General features: G+C 51.6%; 1 protein-coding gene across 4 annotated transcripts in view; it reads right to left on the bottom strand.

Moving 5' to 3' along the window:
* Positions 1 to 15,302, bottom strand: part of CDH23 (cadherin related 23) — a 397,771-nt gene extending 382,469 nt beyond the window's left edge. For 3 of the 4 annotated variants that reach the window (XM_032312916.1, XM_032312926.1, XM_032312917.1), the window contains exon 1: positions 14,921 to 15,301. The gene's annotated coding sequence lies outside the window, so the exon portion shown is untranslated. Of the gene's footprint in view, positions 1 to 14,920 lie in introns of all 4 variants that reach the window. The other variant, XM_032312921.1, reaches the window with a different exon arrangement.
* Positions 15,303 to 16,387: the final 1,085 nt, after the last annotated feature.

The following is a 16,387-nucleotide window of genomic DNA, read 5'->3' as shown; positions in this document are numbered from 1 at the left end:
ATAGTACTGATGTAAGGACAGGACTATAGACTGATGGAACAGAACTGAGAGCCCAGCAATCAGCTATTGCACACAAGGCTAATATATTTTCAACAAGGGTGTCAGGAGTCTTCACTGGGGGAAAGGACAGTACTTCCAACAAATGGTGCAGGGAAAACTGGATATCCACATGCAAAAGAATCAAGTTGGAGTCTTAACTTATACCATATATAAAAATTAACTAAAAATATGGACACCTGGGTGACTCAGTCTTTAAGTGTCTGCCTTCAGCTCAGGTCATGATCCCCGGGTCCTAGGATCGAGCCCCTGCTCAGGGGGAAGCCTGTTTCTTCCTCTCTCACTCCCCCTTGCTTGTGTTCCCTCTCTCGCTGTGTCTCTCCCTGTCAAATAAGTAAATAAAATCTTTTAAAAACTTAACTAAAAACCAATCAAAAACCTAAAAATAAGAACTAAAACTATAAACTTCTTAGGGGAAAATCTTCATGACATTGGATTTGGCAATGATTTCTTGGCTGTGACACTGAAAGCAGGGGTAAGAATAAAAAAGGTAAGTCAGACTTCATCAAAATTGAGAAACTTTTGTGCATCCAAAAACAGAGTGAAAAAGGCAACCTATGGAATCGGGAGAAAATATTTGTAAATCATATACCTGCTAATGGATTAACTTCCACAACACATGAAAACCTCCTACAACTCAGTAACAACCACATCACAAACAACCCAATTCAAAAATAGGCAAAGGACTTATATTTCTCCATAGAAGATATACAAATGTCCAATAAGCACATGAAAAGATATTTACATTGTTACCCATTGGGGAAATGCAAATCAAACCATGATGAGATACCACTTAGAACCCATCGGGATAGCTATCATCAAAAAATAAGGGGCACCTGAGTGGCTCAGTTGGTTAAGCATCTGCCTTTGGCTCAGGTCATGATCCCAGGATCCTGGGATGGAGTCCCACATCTGGCTCCCTGCTCAGCGGGAGCCTGCTTCTCACGCTCCCTCTGCTGCTCCCCCTGCTTATGCTCTCTCTCTCTCTCTCAAATAAATAAATAAAATCTTTTTTTAAAAAGTGTTGGCAAAGATGCAGAGAAATTTTAACTCTTATGCACTCCTGTTGGGAATACAATTGAGCAGCTGCTGTAGCAAACAGTATGGGAGTTCTTAAGAAAATCGAATATAGAATTACCACACAATCCAGGAATTCCACTCTTTGATATACTCAAACAAATTGGTGGCAGAGGCTCAAACAGATACTTGTACACCAATGTTCATAGCAACATTTACACAGTAACCAGAAGTAGAAACATTCCAAATGCCTGTCCACAGATAAATGGATAAATAAAGCATGGTGTACATACACATACAATTGGACAACAGTCAGCCTTGAATAGAAATGAAATCCCGATTTATGCTACAACATGGATGAATTCTGAAAACATTATGTCAAGTGAAATAAGCCTGACACAAAAGGACAAATATTGTATGATTCTGCTCATATGAGATACCTAGAATAGGCAAATTTGTATAGACAGAAAATAAAATAGAGATTACTAGGGGCTGGGATGGGGACTGAATGGAGAGTTATTATTTAAATGGTAGAGAGTTTACAGAGTTACTGTTTGGGATGATAAAAGGTTTAGAAATGGATGGTGATGATTGTTACACAACATGGTGAACTTACTTAATACCACTGAATTGTACACTTAGAAACAATTAAAATGGTAAAGTTTGTGTCAAGAATATTTTACCACAATTTTGTGAAAAAAAAAACAATAGAAGAAAATTTCCCTAATTTGATAAATGACATCAACAAAAAACCTACAGCAAACATCACACTTAATGGTGGAATATTGAAAACTTTCTCCTCAATGCCAGAATCAAAATAAACATGCCCACTCTCACCAGTTCTATTCAATATTGTGTTGAAAGTTCTAGCCATTGCAATAAGACAAGAAAAAAAAAGCATCAGAAAGGAAGGAAAACATGGTTCTTTCTAGAAAACATGGTTTGTATATGTTAAAAAACAAAAAAATTCAACAAACAATCAGAACAAATAAGTAAATTTAGCAAAGATTGTTGGATTCGGGGCAATATTGTAAAAATCAGTTGTATGTCCACATGCCAGAAATAATTAGAAATGAAAAAAATCTCTAAATATAAATTTTTATAGGATTAAAAAAACACAAAACAGATAGAAATCAATCTAGTTAAAGAAGTGCAAAACCTCTACAGAGACAATTAAAAAGCCTTCTTCAAAGAAATTTATTAGGACCCAGGTAAACGGATGAGCTTATCTTATCTGTGGATCAGAAAAGTCAATATTGTAACAATGTCAATTTTCCTCAAATTGACCTACCTATTTTTGATGCAATCTCAATCAAATCTCAGCAGGGATTCTGTGGCATTTCAAAAGCCCATTCTAAAGCTTATATAGAAATACAAAGAACCAACAGTAAATAAAAATGCTGAAGAAGAAGAAGGCTAGAGGATTTACACTGCCAGATATCCAGACTACATGTATAAAGCTATAGGAATTACACTGTAAAGTTTGTATCGGTACAAGGACAAACATGCCCAACAAAACTTCATACACATATGTGTATGTCAAAAGACACATAACAAACAATCATAACAGCCTTTCCTATCACAGCCAAAGACTGGAAGCAACCCAGTTGCCCATAAAGAGTAGAATGGATAAACAGTGGATTATTCATACAATGGAATACCATAGAACACTGAGAATGAATGGGTGTAAGTATAGACAACAGGATAAAACTCACAAATAAATGAGAGAAAACCTCACAAAGAGAATATACTGCCTGATTACCTGCAGACTAGAGGGACAACACAGACGAAATGAACATATGATATTAGAAGTCAGGCTAAGAGTTGCATTTGGGGACTAATGACAGGGAGATGGCTTTGGATGTTTTTGTTTTTCTATTTTGTTTTTGGTTTTGGTTTTGGTTTTTTGGTTTGGGGAGAAGTTACATGGGAGTGGTCACTCTGCAGTATTCCCAGCTGTATGATTTGCACACCTTTCTGTATGTGTTATACTTCAATTAAAAAGTTGACTAAGAAAAGTCCCAGTTGGATTGGCACCATCAGGGCTACTCACCACTACACTGCCCTGCCTCTCTTTGTGTTTGCCTACCATGGGAACACAATGCCAGTGGGCACAGAGAAAAGTCACAGTCTTGCCAAGGGGGCCTCCTCCTCCATGAAGCCTCTATGACTGCCCACTTCCCCCACCTTCTTTGAACCTACAGAGCCTTTCTCATAAGTATGATAGCTACTCCTGGCACCCCCAGGCGACCTGCATGACCCCCAGGCGACCTGCAGAATGTAGGAGCTGAGAGTAACAGGAGCATCATAATACCTAATAGGTGAGCATAACAACAGCATAAAAATACATACTGACAGTATTTGTTGAGCAATTACTATGTGCAGGCACTTTTTCTAAGGATTTTACATGCAGTAACTCATTTAGTCCTTCCAGTAACACTGTGAAGTAGGTACTGCTGTTATCCTGATTTTCCAGATAGAAAACCAAAGAAAAAAAAAATGATTGATTAAGTTGCCTAAGGCCACACAGCTAAGAATTGGAAGAGCCAGGAATCAACCCTGGGTATCTGGGCTCAGAAACACTTCCCTTGTTTCAGCAATGGGCCCACCGATGAGGCCTGGGGTCTGGAGCCCCAGCTACACCACCCAGACACAGCACAAATGGAGAGAGGCTCCCCATCTCTTCCAAGATGGCAAATGCGTCTATGCGTGTGTGGACAGGGATGAGGTGTGTGACGTCTTGAAGGCCCCATTCTACAACTGAAGAACAGCAGGCAGGCCTAGCCTCTCTGGGCCTGGGCTTGTAAGCCTGGGGAAGCCAGCTGGGGCCAAAGGGTGGATTTGGGGGCACGTTCCAACCCTAGGCCGTGGAGGAGGGCCTGGGACCTCCTCAGAGGTCTGACCCCTGCTGACCACACTCAGGACAAAGAGAAGGTGCTGGCTGGGGGCCCCTGTTCCCCTTCTAGGCACTGGCCAAGGGTCCTCTGCTTCCCACCCCCCAGGCCAGGGGTCTGGAAATGGCTCATCTGGAGGCAAAGCCAGCCTCCTCCAGGAACGAATGCTACCATCTCAGACTCTCCACCCTGCACGTGACACATCCTACAACTAGTTTCTTTGTGAATCCGCCTTTGAGCTCTCCTGCTACAGTATAAGCACACGCCCTTTGCTGTTTGGAAGAGGCCTTCATCCTGCCAGAGACGTTCTTTGTTTTCCTGGAAGGTATGGGGTCCAGAGGCTCCCCTGTGCCAGGTGTGGTAGCTGTAGCCAGATCCAGTGACAAACACTTAAAATGACAGACCCCGCAGCATTTGAAGATAAAGTCAGACTTACCCCTCCCCCCACAACTTACATCAAATAGCACTTCCTTACATCAAACAGCACTTCCCTTGGTGGAGGCCAAAGCTCAGGGAGACAGAACCATCTCATGTCCACGATAACCAGGAGCCCCGAGAGGGGGCCACCCTGGCAAAGGTGACACAGCACATCCATGATGGAGACAGGGGGCAGCCTGATGCCCGGTGTAGCAGACAACTGGAAACCAGGCGTGGGGGCAGGGCACGAGAGACGGCCCACCCTTCGGAGCAGCCACTTCGGGGGAGTGTCCAGGTGCAGAACTTCAGCACACCTGTGTGTAAGGACACGTGCACACACGCACACACACACACAGCCCAGGCCATCTGGGTCCAAGTGAGAATGAGAGGGAGCTGTTCATACAAAGCCCTTGTGAGCTGGACCGATGAAAGGGAAACAGAGAAGCTGTGTCTTCAGCTGGCCCTTCCCATTTCCCTTTGCCCTCCCTGACACCCCCCAGCCCTCCACAGCCCAGCCTGGGGAAGCTGTGAAACACACAGGTGCAACCAGGTCACCTAGTTAACAGTCTCCATCCCGCTGTATTATTCATGGGCTCCCTTCTTCCGGCCCGAGCTCCAGTTTCCAACAGCCCTCGGGCTCAGCTTGGCAGGTCAAGCCGCATGGCAAGTCTGGCCTGCGGCAATCCCCAGTCTACACCCCATGTCCTTCCCGTCTTCTTGTAAGGGTGCGGCCATTCCCGTGCAAACTCAGCCCCCAAGTGGGAGAGCTCTGGGGTCTGGGCTTCCGAGGCATTGGAGTAGTGCTTGGGACGTGGGGACGGGGGGGACCCCAGACAGCAGAATGATCACTGGGAAGTGGGTACTCAGGGAATAAAATGTTTTGTGGAAAAAAAAAAAATGCTTCCTCATTGGAGGAAGAGCACAGAAGGAACACCTTGGTGGAGCTAGGCTCGAGATGCTAAAATTTCCAAATGGAGCTGCAGGCCCCTCCCCTCTCACCCACTCGCACAGAATCAGCTGTCCCAGATCCAGTACCTGGACGAGGGTGACAGCCCATGGGAGGGAAGAGCCATGCCTTCTCCACTTCTGTACGTAAGTGTGCCTTGCGGTGTGTCCTGCAAACAGGACAGGCTTAGTCAATACCCAAGAGATGGGTATCAAATTGACGGGGGAGGGGACACAAGTCATTGAGCCATTCAAAGACGCTGATATTGGGTTTAGAGATTTTCATGTTATTTCAATAGCTATCTGCATATATCTCGTGAATTCCCCCATAGTGTAAGTCATTCATACATAGTGATAACTAATAAATATTGATCGACTGATTGATTACAGGTTCTATATATCACGATACATTCTGACAAGCACGTCCATGCATCTCTCGAGAATCCCTACTCCCTGAGTGTGGTAGCCTGGCCCCAAGGATTTTCCCCCTCCTTCACAGATGAGTAAACCGTCGCTCAGAGAATTGGAGCCCTTGAATCTGCACAAGGACCGTGACGGAAGTCTTCAACACTCACTGGGGGTGTCTTGCTTCACGGTTCACATGGAACTCTCTGCCTCACGGTTCCTGTGCACCTGCCAATACAGGAGAGCTACGAGTCCCCTATGGTCCCCCAGGGAGACTACACGGGTTGGGACCAGCATCCAAGCTGAGGTCACTCTAGGAATAACACTGGGCCAAAAACACGGAGGGTAGCTCGTGGGCCACCCCGGCCCACAGCACAGGGGAAGTGTGGGTGGAGATTCAATCACAAGACTCACTGCCCAGCTTCACTCTCTCATATGCCTGTGTGCCGTAGGCCCCTGAATGTCCCACCCCAGAGCGGGGTCGGTCACAGGTGAAGCCCAGACAGGCTGGACTGAGAATGCAGCCCTGTCACCACCTCTGTGCAGACCTGAGGTGGGTCACGTGCCCTTTCTGAGTTTGGATGCCCATCTGGATAGTCAGGAATTTGGCTCTGGCCTTCTCCAAAGGCAGTGTGGGGCCAAGAATAGGCAGAAGATGAAGGAGTCAGACAGCCTTGCTCACATTCTACCCCACGGCCTGCCTGCTGTGTGACTTCGGGTGAAGTGCTTGACCTCTCTGTGCCTCTGTTTTCTCATATGTAAAATCAGAGTAACAACAGTGCCTATCTCACGGAGTGCTCAGACAAGGGCCTGGCACATAGTAAAAGCTTAGTCAGTGTTTCTAGTTACTACTAGCAGTCCTGACACTCTAACTCTATGACAGAGGTCACACATAGACTGGTCATGCGTGGGCCACAGGCAGCTTGCTGAAGGGTCCTCCCTACCATACACATTCCACAAGGTCAGGAGTCACTGCTGGGCCCCAGGGGCCTAGAACAGTGCCTGGCACCCAGTAAAGGCTCCATTTATATTTGATAAATGAATGAATGACCTCATGGTATCTTTAAATATTTGAATTAGTTGCTAAATTTAAAATAACAAAATTATGTATTTTTTAAAATCTGCACTTCTATATAATTTTGGAAGTCAGTTGTGGCCATACCTGTCCTGCCTTCTGGCTTGCCAAGCTCTGGCCAGAATGGGAGTGGTGGCGCCCCCTTCAGACGGAGGAGGGGGGAGCATGTGCAGTTTGCCCCAGCACCAGCCCCAGCCCAGCCAGTCTTTGTCTAACATCCACTGTCTGGATCTGTAGGTGCCTGAACGTTCACCCTGGCCCAGGTCAATCACAACTGAAGTCCAGACAGCAAGGAAGGTCTGCCCTACCCCAGCCCCAGAGCAATCTACTCACGGGCCCTTCTTCAGAACCCCAGGATCCCCTCCAAGCCCTCCTCCCACCCCAAGTCCAGGAGAGGAGACAAGCCTTCAGGCCTCTTGAGCACCCCAACCCCTTGGCATCCAAACCCTCCTACATTGGGCAGGCTGGGCCCTCTACCCAGAGGACACGATCCCTAATGCTCCGCAGTGCAGCAGCTTTCCTGGCTGACACTCCTTGTGCTGAAAACTCCCCAGCATAAAAAGCAAGGAGTAGCAACGAACTTACTCCTTATCTTTCTCATGGAAAGTGTGCAGAGAAGGGGGAAGCGGGGACAAACACATACACACCCCAAAGACAAAGTGCTTTTCTAAAATATTAGTATCCATTAAGCTTGGTGTTTGGCGGGGCGCCTGGGTGGCTCAGTGGGTTAAAGCCTCTGCCTTTGGCTCCGGTCATGATCCCAGGGTGTTGGGATCGAGCCCCCCATCGGGTTCTCTGCTCAGCAGGGAGCCTGCTTCCTCCTCTCTCTCTGCCTGCTTCTCTGCCTACTTGTGACCTCTCTCTGTCCAATAAATAAATAAAATCTTTAAAAAAAAAAAAAGCTTGGTGTTTGGCGCGTTGTAGGGGATCCGGAAGGCTGCCAGTGGACACATGGGTACCCCTTCCTCCTTCCACTCCACCCCACCACTCCCCAGCCCTGCCAGGGCTCAGGTCCATGGGAATGGATTGCATCTTCCCATCCTCCAAAAGCCTTCCCCCAACCACCCTATTTTCTGCCTCTAGCATGTCAATTGCCCCCTCTGTCTTCTCTGGAACCCCCAGAGCCATCTGTCAATGCCTTGGGTATGTCTTTATTACCTGACTTTCTCCCCCAGTTCAGTGCAGTCGCCACTAGCCACAGGCGGCCAATGAACACTCAGAATGTACCCAGTTCAAGCTGAGATGTGCTCTGGCTGCAAAACACACACTAGATGCCAAAGACTTGGGATCAAAAAACAATGTAAGATACATAACGAATAATCATTTGTTACCTTGATCCCATGTTGAAATGGACATATTTTAGATGAACTGGGTTAAAGAAAATAGATCATCAAAAATAATTTCACTTATTTCTTATAACTTTTTTTAAGGGGCTACGAGAAAATTTCAAGCCACACTTGTGGTTTGCGTTTGTGGCTCGCATTTTATTTCTCCTGAGCAGCTCTGCTGCCTGTCCTCAGCGTGAACCCCCAGCAGCTAGGTAGAGACTGGTATGCTGGTGATGCTGAATATTGGTTGGCCAGCGGGCTGAATGCAAGGCCCCCCAGCAGTGCACGTGAGACCCTAAAACATTAAGGAGGATGGGTCTGGAAGGACCTTCCACTCCGCTCCCCAGTATATGCTGGTTTCCCCGGTGGCATTCCATCCATAAATTCCCCATCGAATACAAAGCCACAGGCCTCCATAGAAGGGGCACAGAGGTCTGGCTCAGAGTTCTGTTGCCACTGGTTCCCTAATTAGATGCCAGGAAAAGCCAACATCCCTTGTAGACAGGACCAGTGACACAAATGGATACTCAGACATGGTCCCAACCACCCTGGGGGTTTTTCTCTCTCTTTCCTCCCGCTCTCTCTCCCTCCTCTGCTTCCCTCCCTCCCTTGCTTTCACTGGCTCCCAAATTATAGTCTTCTTTCAGAAACAGAGACAATCAAGGTGGTACGCAGGGCGTTTGTCACAAATGGCATCTCAGGTCCTCTCCAAATGGAGCATGGCCTTTAAAGAGAAAAGGAGCGTCACTATCAGCCTGCCTTGGGGAAGATGCATCTCCAGGAAGGCATGGGCCAGAAAAGGCTCCCTCCCTCGTAGGCTGATCAGCCTGCGGGAGGCTCTTGGGTACTGTGATTGCAGGCCAAGTGCTGGGCTGCTAGGGTCCGAGAGATGAAAGCCTGTCTAAGTGGGGGGGGGGGGGACCTCACCTCTTGGCTAGAATACGGTGTGCTCCCACCTCCTGCTAGGGCAGGAGAAGCAGGGCTTGACCCCTGTCTGACCACCACCCTCAGCCAGGGAGAGGGCCTAGAATTACCCCATTCCCCAACTCTGGGCCTCAGTCTCCCCACCTGTCACATGGCAAGTCTAGCTAATTCCTAAGAACCCTCCCAGGGCTTGGAATGGAGGTTCCACACTCAAATGGCTAAAGGGGACAGGATGGAGGGCAAATGAGCATGGCGGATCAAATGTGAGGTAATAGGGAGTGGTGGGGCCTGCGGAGAACGGAAGGCCATAAACTCACCTAAGTCTAAAAGGTAGCCTTCAGGCAAAGCTCAGATGTGTGACCGAAATCAGAGTGATGTGGGCACAGTGGTCACTTCTGGAGCAGGATGACACGGCCTGGAAGGGGGCGTTCGGCCCCCTGCCAGGGCACCGGGAATGCATCTCATCCACATGGGGTATGCATCTGCGGAAGGTCTCCACTTCTACCTAAGATCTGATTATCCTGTAGGCACGTAACCCTCAAGGAATTCTTTAAAATAAAAACACAAGTAAACAAAAGGGGCGGCTGCGAGTCAGCACCAAACAGCAGCTGCCGGTCGGGCGCAGAGACCCACCATTGCCAGGTCCTGTCAGAGATGCCAGAAATCTAGGTTTTTATGCAAAAATGATGTTGTTTTAATGTTGTTAGTAACTAATTCAAAATTAAAAATCACAACCGCACGCGCACACACCCCTTTAGGCAGAATTCAATTTATGAACTTACAGATTGTCAAGCTCTCAAAATAAGGGGGGGGGGCCTCACCTCTTGGCTAGAATACGGTGTGCCTAACCCATGACTAAATCAACAGGGATAATAAAACCTACTCCATTTTGCATGTGTGCTCTGTGCCAGGCCCTGCACAAAAGGCTTTCTACACAATTTTCTTCTTATTCATGTTGAGAGCAAGCCTACAAGGTAATTGAAAATTATTCCCATTTACCAGATGGGAAAACTAAGACCCAGGCGAAGCTACATGGCAGACCAAGGCTTCGGAGCTCAAGAGGGGACACACTGGTTTACAATCCCAGCTCTGTCCGCCTCTGAGCTAGATGCCTTACGGAAATTAGGAAGGAAACAACTTCACATTTATAATAATAACCAACACTTGCACAGGTTGTAGACTATGCAAAGGAAGTGTACAAAATATGAATGCCAAACGTGAGCCTGCTGTGTCCCTCTTAGTGATACAGCTTGAAGCCCCTGAGGCTGGGGACGGTATCTGCTATTCCCGCTCCCCTTGGCAAAACCCTGAGCCACACGGACATTCACTGCTAGTGTGAGACCACGCCTCAGGCACACCAACACCAAGACCCAAATATACAGACCAGCACAGAGGAGCGGCAGCTGGCCCTATTCCCCGCGACAGGGCCAGATTAAATTTCACAGTGAAAGCCTAGAACGCTGTCTCCATGTGGCTACTTCTTAAATATGCCAAGTTTCTCACAGACACCCTTCTGGTCAATCAAGTTGGTAACGATATGCATCTTCTGCCCTGTGGGATTCAATAAGGCCATTTTCATATTGACCCAAAATAAACGTGGCCCATAACTGCTCCAATTTTTCTAAATCGACTCTTCTGCCCAAATGATCAGTCACCACTGTTGCAGATATCCAACTCAAGACACGGAAATTTCCAGCACTCCAGAAGCACACCTTGAGCCCGGGGTGTGACACGCCAGGGCAACCATGATCCTGACTTCCGTTGCGGAGATGGGTTCCGCCCACCATGGCCCCTTTTCCTACAGGGCCTGGGCTCTTCTGTTCTCATAGGCTCCAGAGCCCCCCTGTTATCCCCCATTTGGCACTGCGGTTCTCTTTGTCTGCCTCCCAGCCCCCCGCAGGCACATGGGTTTGAGACCTCCATTCCAAGGGCAGACGGCTGAAGCCCAAGATACAGCAAGACAGACAAACCCGCCCAGACCTGAAAGTGACCAACAGGAGGAGCGAAGATTCGTTATGGGCACACTGCGTGCTCAGTGCATTCACACCAGTTAACAATGGGGCTAGAGAAGGCAATGGAATGATCACCTGGCAATCGCCCATTCAGTCAATGAGCCCCGAGTCCTGGAGTCCACCAGCCTGGGGGGCCCTGAGGATTCAAGGAGGACTAAGACACAGCCCATGCTGCCGGAGCTCACTGTCCGGACAAGGGCTCAGACCCCCGCGGGGTAGTAAAAAGCACCATGGAAGGAGGTGAGGGAGGGAGGCCCAGGCTGGAGAGGAGTCAGTAAAGGCTTCCCAGGGCCGGGGACACCCCAAGCAATGTCTAATACACACACAAGTGCATGACGTTCGGGCACAGCAAAACCCCTTCCAATCCCCACTCCTTTCCCATGGGAAGCAAAACGCTCTCATCCCAAAGAGCCCATCTAGCAGAGTCTACCTGAGAATGGCCTTGTTCACATATTAACGACACAATGAGGATTGTCCTGGTGCCAAGAAAAACTCTAATCGAGCCTCAAAAAAAATTTTTTTTTTTTAAACAACACTATCATTGCTTGAAACCAAGGAGTTCGAAGGCAATTCAGGCAATTTTAAAAATCATCTTTATGGGGGCGCCTGGATGGCTCAGTGGGTTAAAGCCTCTGCCTTTGGTTCAGGTCATGATCTCGGGGTCCTGGGACTGAGCCCCGCATCGGGCTTTCTGCTCAGCGGGGACTCTGCTTCCCCCTCTCTCTCTGCCTGCCTCTCTGCCTACTTGTGATCTCTCTCTTCCTCTGTCAAGAAAATAAATAAAACCTTAAAAGAAAAAATCTTTATGTTTTATAACAGGACATTTTTTAAAAACCTGAGGGTTCAGGAAAATAATCTTTTCTTCATTTAGCTATGTTTGAACTCCTGAATGAAGGAATGGTTCACATCAGGATAAAGCATTGGTCAGGCCTACACCCATGCTGACCCACACGGCTCCCTCGCCACTCTGCACCCTGGAAGGATCACCCATCTTTCTGGCCAGGAGGCCAGCTCAGGGGAGGGACAGTCCTCTTTCAGCGGGGTTGGGGCACATGCCATGACCTGTCACCCGCGACACCAGTGGCCTCACCAGGCCTCTGGGACAAATCCTCTATAGTCTACTCTCAGGCCAGCCTGATGGCTTCATGGTCACCATTATCCCTGCAAAAGGCCCAGGGGTAAGGAGCCACCATGCCCTGGCATCATCTTCCTGTCTTGGAGTGCAGGGTGCCCCTCGTCCCCAGCAGAAGTGGAATGTCCAACCCCGGGCTGGGAGTAGGAAGGGAGCCTGGGCAGCACCCTCCCCTCTTTGGGCTATCCCAAATTAGCATTTCGGCAGCTCCCTCTGTGTAAGTCCTGTGGCCGCTGAGTGGCGTGATCAGTGGGGCACCCCACCAGCTGGGAGGGACAGATGAAGCACAGGACAGTTACTCATTCCTTCCCTTTGAGAGACAGCACCAACCCAGCCCCAGGCCATCTAGAGAAAGAGCAGCATATCCAGCTTCCAGAACCCCTGCCCTGTGCTCACTTGCTACCAGCCCACAGGCAGCACACACAGCCACGTTTTAACTGCACAGAAGGCTGAGCTGCTACTTGGATCTGTCTAAAGGTCCCCCCCAGACACAGACACTTCCTGGCATTAGCAGAAGACGGCCCTGAGGGGTCAGGAGGGAACTGTTACTCAACCCTATCATGACTCTCCAGGAAAAGCAGTTCCAGTCATGTTCTCAAACTCGTGTTCTTATCCCCTGCCCTAGTGTGACACTCCTTTGGATCCAAGAAGTTGCGAAATGCTCATTCCCTAGAAGGTCTTGTGGACCAGAGCTTCACAGACTTGACTGAGCACACAAATCACTCAAGGAGCTTGTCAAACACACATCCTGATTCAGGAATTCTGGGAGGGGCCAGAGGAGTCTGCCTTTCTAACGAGCCCCCAGGTCATGCTAATGCCGTGTCTGCAGGGCACAGCTGGAGCAGCAAGGCTCCACCAGGCCCACACCCCCAAGAAGCGTGTGCAGGTAGAGTAAGGACTTCAGTGAGATGCCCTTTAAAATATTAAGTGCAAAGAAATGAACGTCAAATAGTGAAATTGTAGGTAAGGTAGCTTGTTGGGTGAGGGAGCTCTTTGGGAGGCCAACAGAACCATCTGCCAACATAACCCCCAACCAAGCTCTTTAGTGGGCAGATGTGAGGAGCTCAGCTATTCCAGGATGAGGAAGGCCAAGACAGAGGTGTGCAGGGGGCCCAGGCCAGATAAGGCCAGGCTGCCAGCTGGGGGCCTCCCACTCCCCCACTGTCCTCTACCACCTGGCTCACGCTAGTGACTTCTGTAGTGCCACCTTTCCAGCCCAAGAAGTACTCACACTCTGTGCCACGCAGGCCCTCCCCAGCCCCAGGGAATCAGTGCCAAGCATTCCTATTCCCAGCTGAGGGGCCCCCTCCTGGCCCCTCCAGGGGCAGAACGACCTCTAGTCCCCCACCCCCACGGGAGCTGCCCGCAGTGCGCCTACCCACGCACCACAACCCAAACGTTAACCAAGCCAGCTGTCCCCACCCTGGGCTGACTCATCAGCACCTCGCACCTGGCTTCAAACATGGCTCATCAAGCCCACCCTGACCCAGGCAAGGGTCTGACGCACCCAGTGCGCCAGTGGGGACACACACACACACACACACACACACAATCCTTATATGCCTCTCCAGCTTATTTCGAAATACACACTGGGGTGGGGGCTCCTGCCAATAGCCTGAACCGTAAGGGTCAATGTCTCTCCCATCGGAGAGGGCAAAGTACGCAGGAGATCCAGGACCTGCCTTCTGAAGAACTGGGGAGCGTAGGGGCGTGTTACTATTCACATAAGGCTAATTCCGCCCCTGCCCCAGCCCCCTAGGCCACTGATAGCACCAGGGCTGGGGGTTGGGGTCGCAGTGGGGCGGTGGCCAGAGGCGATGGCACCGAATCTCTACTCTGAGCCCAGAGGCAGTGACTCTAGGTTCTCGCTTCGGGAAGGCAAGGCACAGGGAAGGCAAGACACGGAGAGCTCACCGGCTCATGCCTCCACCACCTTGGAATGCGCGGGCTTTGCCCGCGTCCCGGGCTGACCTGCAGGGGAGATGGGGGGCAGCAATCTCGAGCACAGGCCTCCAGGGCCAGCCAGCACCGTCGGTGGTGGACCTGCCAGGGGACTGACTGGGGAAGCGAAGTGCAAGCCACACAAGGCTCCCTGCTCCGCGAGGGGTGCGTGTCCCCAAAGCCGGATCGGCTTGGGAAGGTTTCGGGGGTCCTCTGGGGTCTCTCAGGGCCATCAAGAGGTGATGAGGGTAGGGGCGAGCTAGGTAACTGTAGCTTCCTCCAGCGCCAATGCCCATCCCGCGGTGGCGGTGCGCCCCACTCCATTCCACTGTCCAAACGGGGACCCAGGGCGCAGAAAGGGACAGGATTGGTAGCCCAACGCCCTCTTTACCGCCGAAATTCTCCCCAACCCAGACCCAAGCAGACCCTCCCTAAGGCGCGGAGAGCAAAACGACCAAATGTCCAGGAACCGGGAGGGGAGTGCAGTGCCTGTCCTCCCAAAGCCAACCCGGCGGGAATTCGAGTTCCCGGGAATCAAAGTTGCCGCGCGTCCGGCTGCTGGCTGCAAGCGGGGCGCCTGACCCCGGGCCAGGGGCTGGGGATGGAAGGAGGCCCTGGGCGCTCGCCGCGGGTGATGGCCGTGCCGGGAACAAGTGGTTCGGCGGCTGCGGTCGCGACCCCACGGCTCCAACTTTCCCCGCGCGCGGCGGGCGAACGGTGCGGAGAAGGCGAGGGAAGCGGGGAGGGAAGGGGCGGTGCGCGGCTCTCGGTACCGTGTGCGTGTGCGGAGAAGCGCCGCGAAGCGCCTCCGGCTCTGCTCTCCTCCGGGTCGGCCCCCACGGGCCGCCTGCTCCGCTGCTGGCCACCGCCGCGTCTCGCCGCCGGCGCGAAGGTTCACCCGCGGCACGCTGGCCGCTCCAGCGTCCCCTTGGGCCGGCTGCCCGCCGCTGGCCGCCTGCAACTTCAGAAGCGCCGCGGGCTCGGACGAGGCGCGCCCCAAACGTCCCGAGGCTCCGCAACCCCGCGCTCCATGCCGGGGCTGCCCCGCCCCGCCCGGTTCAGCGGCCTGCCGCCGTCGGACGCGTCTTCTCCCCGAGCATCGCGCCACACAGCCCGCGCCCTTCTCTCCCTAGCTGCCGCCGCCGCTCAAGTCCGCGATCAACTTTCCCTCGCTTCCTCCGCCCCCCTCGGCCCCCGCCACCCAGACCCCGCCTCCTGACGCTCGCTCCCTCTCTCCCTTCTCTCCAGCCCCCGCCCGCCCGGCAGTGCCTCGCCGCCCACCCCCTCCACGCTGCGCGCAGAGATCGCAGTGGCCCGGGACCCGGCCCCGCTCCGACCCCCGGGAGCCGCGCGGAGCCAGGCCGGGCGCTCAGGGCATGAATATTTCAGTGCTGGCGAAGCTGCCCTCTGCCGATGTCATGGCACCGGCTGCTGTGGCAACTCGACGAATCCCCCCAAGGGGCAGGGAGGACGCCCGCGGAAGCGGCCCCAGGTGCGTGCTGGAGCCTTGCCCCGCAGGGCCGCCCGCCATCTCGGAGAGGGGCACGCCGAGGGGTGGGGGCCCGGCCGGCTTCCTGCCGGCTACGCGCCTCGGGCTGAACCGGGAAAGGCTCCGGGAAGCCGGAGCGAGCGAGCCGGCACACAGCCTAGGTGAGCCGGCGCCATCTGTTGGCTTTAAGCGCCCCCTCTCTGTTCCCAGAATCGCTGAGCACGGAGCAAGGCTCCGTCCCTCTCTTAAGTCCTTGAGGCTGCTTGGCTGCGCTTGGCTCAACCAGCTGCCTTTGCCCACACAAGTCATGCGCTCCCACCTGCGCCCTCTCCTTCATTCGAGCTCAGAATGCCCCCAGGTGCTTACAGATGGAGGACCCTGGATTGGAAGAGGGCCTTGAGGTCACCTGAACACCCTCACTTAAGCAGTACACCCTTCTGCAGCAGTGGTCTCCCAGCTTCTTTTTTGCACACTGGGCCTTTCCTATGGCCCATGAAGACTTCATAACTTTTTCAGACACCTGGATTAGGGAGGAGTCCTATTTGATTGAGGAGTTATAGCTGAAGAGGATCATTCCTTGACCTTGATCTCGACTTCAGCAGTCTAAACATTCTGAATTCTTTGAACTGTTTATCCTGTGACACGATTTCTGGACCTGTCACCATCACAGCATACCGACAATAGCTGCCTAGAGCCAGGCTCTGGGCTGAGACTCCACTCCTTCTATCCTCAACATAGCCTTTCTGGCAGG

The sequence above is a fragment of the Mustela erminea genome, chromosome 14 (assembly GCF_009829155.1).
Source record: "Mustela erminea isolate mMusErm1 chromosome 14, mMusErm1.Pri, whole genome shotgun sequence".
Lineage (NCBI taxonomy): Eukaryota > Metazoa > Chordata > Mammalia > Carnivora > Mustelidae > Mustela > Mustela erminea.
This window is presented reverse-complemented; position numbering and strand designations above follow the sequence as displayed.